Raw genomic sequence first — 6,923 nt, forward strand, 5'->3', positions numbered from 1 at the left:
AATTTCATGTGCCAAAAATCACGTAAATTGATCCAAATTCTTTTTGAGAGAGTAAAAGCAATTTTTAGCGATTTTAACTTGTATCCATTACAGGGCTAATTTGGATCTCGAGAGTTCGAATTTAGTTGTCACCCCATTATTTATAAAACAGGCTGATCAAAACAGTACGTCTCACTTAGTCATAAAATTTTATTTTCTTGTTTTAAAAAAAAAAGTACTTGATCAATTTATATGATTTTTAGAATATGACATGTTTGTTCCGTGACAGGTACGTTCATAAAGGTTTGTCGGTACTTCTATATTATAATAACGAAAAATATTGAATTTCAAATTAAACAAATGGTACCTATGTAATTATCAGGTCGCAAATAGTAACATATCCAAAAATTACAGAAAACAATGGGGTAGAAAAATTCATTTAAAAAATAATAAATTTGTGAAATCACTGTTAGTGTTACGCCTGTTATGCTTACTAAAAAAAAAACAAGTTAACAGGGGGGATAATTAAGTTCTGTTACTTATGTCACGTGATGAACGTAATTCAAAATGTCGGAAAATTTTATTCCCTATCTAAACTTTATCGAAAACTGGTTTTCATTGATAATTATTTTTCTACCTTATCGTTTTCCGTCATTTTTGGATATGTTGCTATTTCCGACATGGCAATTACGTAGGTACTATTTGTTTTACTGTGAATTCAATACTTTTTTCTTTATTATAATATAGAAGCACTGATTTATCTGTATTTTTTGCATACGTTTTTTTTTTTTAACGTTTTTAACTTTTTGAAATGAGGATTGATTATTCATATTATTTGGATTCATCGGACTACTGTTCTCATCTTGTGATTTCGCAACATTTCGATCGATGTAACGTCCGACCTTCTTCAGATGTGTCTTGTCGGACTTGGGAATGATAATATATACAAACAATAAGTAAAAACTAATATATAGAGATATACACTATATACGTCTCTATATATTATACAGTAATATATAGTAATACTAATTAATAATAAATAGTGATATTTACAACTAGAAATAAAAATAGGTTCAAAGCTCCTAAAATTCGTTCTAACAGTGGCTGCAAGGACTCGTGGCGTATAGAATACTTGGAAAAGGCAGTTGTTTGAAGTGATATTCTCCTGAAGGTTCAATCGTCAGTGTGGGCGAAGAAGAACCTCTATCTAGTCATGGTTGACGGAACACAAGCATTTTTACTTGAGTAAATAACTCGAAATAAGAAAAATGGTTTGTTTTAATTTAATTATTTTTATTGTGCAATAATTTATGGTAATTTGAAATATGTTAAACATTAAAAGAAAAAAGAAAAACATTGTTAATGACCATTTTAATAATAATAGTAATAATAATAATAATAATAATAATAATAATAATAATAAAAATAATAATAATAATAAGTCCACTGATATTGGCTGGCTGCTACGAATTCGGAATAAAGGCATGTGGGCGAAAAAAGGCAAAAGTAGAATAAGAGACATCTGCTACAAGAGAACCACAATTTTTATTCCCAAATCAGAATTCCCCTTTTGAGGAGCTTGATTTTCCCCATAATAAAACCGACCGTATGTTTAACTCTGTCAGTAAAGTAATTCGGGAATTCGCAGCTCACTCCCATCCGGTAATATACCTCCACCCGGGCAACGCTGGGAGAATTTTTTCTTTTCTTTTTGTCTCAAAATTTATTTTCAACCTTAACATCGTTGTGGCTACAATTATTTATTTATTATTATTATTTTTTTTTTTTTTTGTTTTCATTTTTTTTTTTTCTATATATTTTTATGTATTTTTTCTATTTTTTGTAAACTTACGATAGTTTCGTTTGATTATTACGGACTGAAAAAGGATTCAGTGTTTACATAATTGCTGCCTCATGTTCTCAATTTATTGTCGATAATGATGTTAGTCTAACTACCCCCCCCCCTTTCCTTCCTCTCTCTTTTTTCTTACTCCATCTTTCTCTCTATCTGTCCCTCTCTAGCAGGTTCCCGCAAAAAAAAAAAAATGATAGGTTTTTTTTAACTAGAAAGGGCGATATGACCCCTTAAAAGCGATGAAGTGCCCTTGTGATGCTGATGCTGGTACTTCTGGCGTTTGAAAAGACAGATTCTCTCTCTCTTCTCTCTCACTCACTCACACACACACACACACACACACACACACACATACACACACACACACACACCTCCTTCCTCTCTTTCTTTCTTTCTTTCTTTCTTTCTTTCTCTCTCACCTTTTCCGCCCTCTCTCTCTCTCTGTAACCCTTTCTCTATTTCTATCTATGTCATCCCCCTCTCTCACTCCCCCCCCCCTCACACACACGCACACATTTGCACACGCGAGATCGTTCGCTTTCCGCAAACTTCTGACAGTTCGGCTATCATAAAAAATCACCAACAGTTACAAAGAGCAATAATTGGCTGTAATAAAACTGATTTTATTTATTTTTGCACGATAATTTGGCGAGTTTGTTTGTGAACAAAAAAAAAAAAAAAAAAAAAAAAAACGTAAATGATTTATTTTATTTTATAGCAAGAAAACCCAGTGTTGTCCGGGATTAAATTCATATATCCTTTTTATACACAATCCATAACACCATGTGAATCACTTTTCGTTTTTATTCCTATTTACCTGCCTTCCCCACGAGGGCAAAGTTAAACACAAGGTTTGTTTTTAATACGGGGAAAATCCATCTCCCATAAAAGGGGCACTTTGGATAGGAACAAAAATATAAAATTGTATCAGTCTAGAAGGATTTCTCCTTCACTGACCGAGGACAGAAAAAAATGAAGTATAGTACAGAACAGATACTACACTTTGTTCCTAGCCAATTACACACTACTTGGCCCTGGGTTTATCCTTGGCCCCCAAATCAACAGAGATTAGACCATTCCTGTAATGATCTAGTTCCTGTTGATTTTGCGGTGGGAGTTTAGTTCTGTGCAGTTCTAGGAGGTCCACCGCCCCAGGCTTTGCCTTCTCTCTTTGAGAAAAGCTTAGTTTATTGCTAATCGTCTGAGGCACCCTCACCGAAGAATGCCGACAGGGCTGCCCAGTCACTTCTTGCAGATCAAAGTACCCCATCCTCGGGGACGCTGACTTCTCAACCCCACTTTCCGAACCTGGTGTCTACGTTCTTGCAGTGGGAAAGAACTAAGCGACCACTTTATTCCTAGCGAAAAAGCTAAACTGGCAGTTCTTTATTTGTATTTTATAACGTTAAAATTTGAGAGTGTGGTTTAATGATACCTGAGCATTAATTTAAAAAAAAATGTAAATTAGTGGCAATCAATGCATCTCTGTAAATTTATAGACTTTAACCGCTTCGAGACATATTCTGGAATCAATGAAGACCCGTTCAATTGAGAAGTTAGTAATAGCATTTCTCTTATTCTTTTTGTTTTTATTCCTATAATTTTAAAGTTATAAAAATAAAATAAACTGCACTATCTCTTTTTATGAGTGTTAACCGCGAATGCATATCCAACATTATTATAGCATTTTTATAGAATCACACTCGTCTCCAATTGGATGGTCTCAAGAATGACAACAAGTCAAGTTCTGCAACACAAAGTCAGAGAGTGTGAGCTACTTGACACCCAGCTGTAAGGTTCTGTTGAAGGATGGCTACTATACGACTCGTCACAATGGAGTGTGCAAATATCTCCACGAGACATTCTGCAAAAAGTTGATTATCGAATGTAGCAGCAAGTCATGGAAACATGTTTACCAGCAAGAACAGTTGGAAATAAGTCATACACCATCCACTATGACTATGCAATTCCTACAGTTACGTAACTAGAAAACGGAGCTATAAAACCTGACATAGTGATATGGCTCAAGAAGGGGAACGAAGCAAGTTAGTTTTCCCAATGATGCTTGGTCAAATAGAGATGAGAAGGAAAAGATAACGAAATATCAAGGTTTTATGTACGATATAAAAAAGAAACTGGAATATGATGACAGTACAATCTAAAAATAAGCTTAAACCAGACTTAGGGTCAAACAAATCCAACTTGCCTCCCCCCTTGAGGCTTGCATTCACAAATACCCGTGGGCTTAGAACTAATTTAGCTTATGTTGAAGCATTTCTCCTAACAAATACCCCGGATATCTTAGCATTAAGTGAGACTAACCTACACTCCTCCATCCCCTCTAACTACTTCAACATGCCTGGATATCTCCCACTCTGCTGTAAGGACTCTGACAGACACATGCACGGACTTGGAGTTTACATTCGTAATACCCTTCCCTTGACTAGAGGAACAAACCTAGGATCGGATGATCAAGCCTTTATGTGCTTTAGACTAATTATGCAACACAACATCAGCTACTTTTACTTTCTCTACCGCTCTCCCTCGACCCAAGACTGCACCATGATAAACAAAGTCTCTGACAGCATAGACACAGCACTCTCCCTCGACACTAACGCACAAGTACATGTATTTGGTGACTTTAATGTCCACCACAAAAACTGGCTTGGGTTCTCTACTTACGCAGTTGCAGCAGGCAGCACAACTCATAGCTTCTCTATATCTCACTCCCTATCACAAATTGTTACTTTTCCAACCTGTTTCCCTAACCAGGAAGAACAACACACATCACTTTTAGATCTGTTTTTGATCACAGTTCCTGATGATTGTATAACGAATGCCGACAGCCCGCTCGGGAACGCTGATCATGCAGTGATAATGGTTGAAATCGCCCTAAACTCTAGAGCCAAAACTGAAGAGCCAGTGCTCAAAACAACGAGATATTATAAAAAGGCTGACTGGGAAGCCATCAGAGATCTTATCAGAGATGCCCCATGGGGAAATATTTTTTCTCTTCCTGCTGAACTAGTGCGCAAACGAGACCACTGAATGGTTCAAAACTGCAATCGAAGCGCATGTTCCCATGCGGAAATTCTATAGCAAGCCCCACTCTCCCCAGTGGTTTACTTCGACTTGAGCAACTGCCATTGCTCAAAGGCAGCATACATACTGCGGATTTAACCGACATAAGTCCAGTTCAAACAGACAGAAGTACATAGAAGCTAGAAGTAACGTTAAGAAAGAAATAGCGACAACTAAGAGAGAATTTACGGAAACCACTAAAAAATGCATCGAAGCACAAAAACTAGGAACTCGTGACTTCTGGAAAATCTACAACAGTGTAGTAAATAATGGGCAATCAACAATTCCCCTACTAACCAACAATCACGAGGTTGTTTGCTCAGCAACTGAAAAGGCTAACATGCTTGCCAGTCGGTTTGCCTCAAACTCCACACTGAACCCTTCCAACCACCCCCTACCTGAATTTCCTATGCGGACAGACGCCACGCTAGAGGATCTGAAAATCACCCCTGTTCAGGTGCATGCTATCATAAAAAACTTTGACACTTCAAAAGCATGTGGACCCGATCTCATCCCAGCTGAGCTATTAAAAAAGTGCTCAGCCGAAGTAGCTCCAGTTCTCTCCAAACTCTACAACAAATGCCTTAATGAATCTTGCTTTCCGGGCTGTTGGAAAACTGCTTCTGTGGTACCAGTATTCAAGAATTCTGGCGAAAGAACTGACCCATCAAATTATCGCCCCATTAGCCTCCTCCCACTTTTTGCCAAAATATTTGAGACCTTAATTAACCATGCTCTAGTCCATCACCTTACAGATGCTAAACTTCTGACTGACCAACAATATGGATTTAGACAAGCCCGTTCCACAGCAGACATCCTAACTGTAATCTCTGAACGTATATACCATTCACTGGACAAAGCAGGGAGGACATAGCGGTAGCTCTAGATATATCTAAGGCTTTTGACAGGGTATGGCATGAGGGTCTCCTCAGGAAGATTAGATCATATGGTATCACTGGTAGAATACTTAACATAATTAAATCCTTCTTAGATAAGAGAAAAATCCAGGTTGTCCTCAACAGTCGTACATCTAAACAATATGATATAAATCCGGGAGTGCCCCAGGGTTCTATCCTTGGACCTCTACTGTTCCTGATATTCATAAATGACCTCCCCGACAAAACTGCCTCTGAGATGGGTATATATGCTGATGAAACCACACTCTATAACAGGCACGACAGGAAAACAAATGAACACATAGCTAAAGAAATGGCAGAAACACTAGAGGATGACCTCCAATCTGTAGTGGAATGGGGACAAAAATGGATGGTCACGTTCAATGCCGCCAAGACTAAACTAGTTTCATTCAATAATTACAAGAAACCTTCTCTACCACCTATAGCAATGGCAAACGACTCTTTATCTGAGAGTACGTCTTTCAAGCTCCTTGGCCTAACGTTCACAGGAAACATGAGTTGGAACAATTACATCAAGGGCATTGCCAGGGCCGCTGCAAGGAAGGTGGGCTCTCTCTACCATGCTAGAAAACTACAATCATCCGAAAGTATCCTGTACCTCTATAAGACAACCATTCGCCCATGTATGAAGTATTGCTGTCATATTTGGGCTGGTGCATCGGCTACTAGTCTCTCGCTCCTTGACAAGGTTCAAAAGACAGTCGCAAATCTGATAGGCCCTAAACTGGCATCTAAGCTTCAGCCTCTGTCCCATCAACGAAACGTTGCATCCCTCTGCCTGTTCTACAAGTATTTTAATGGTGAATGCTCTGATGAACTGCAAGCACTTGTGCCCCCACGACGTGAACACCCTTGACAGACCCGACAGGCTGCTAAATCCCACCCCTACACTGTAGAGATCCCTAGATGTAAAAGATTTTTCTACTCCAGTAGTTTCTTCCCCAGAACTGCTAGACTTTGGAATTCCATTCCAGGTCACTGCTTCCCCAACTGTACTGACGGGCAGAAGTTCAAGTGCAACATCAACCAACATCTTGCTGCCCAAATCCCTACATACCCAGTAGTTGTTGCCCTTGATAGTAGCCCCCTAC

Source organism: Euprymna scolopes, chromosome 26, assembly GCF_053919585.1.
Source record: "Euprymna scolopes isolate OS-2025 chromosome 26, ASM5391958v1, whole genome shotgun sequence".
In the NCBI taxonomy this organism is placed as follows: Eukaryota; Metazoa; Mollusca; class Cephalopoda; order Sepiida; family Sepiolidae; genus Euprymna; species Euprymna scolopes.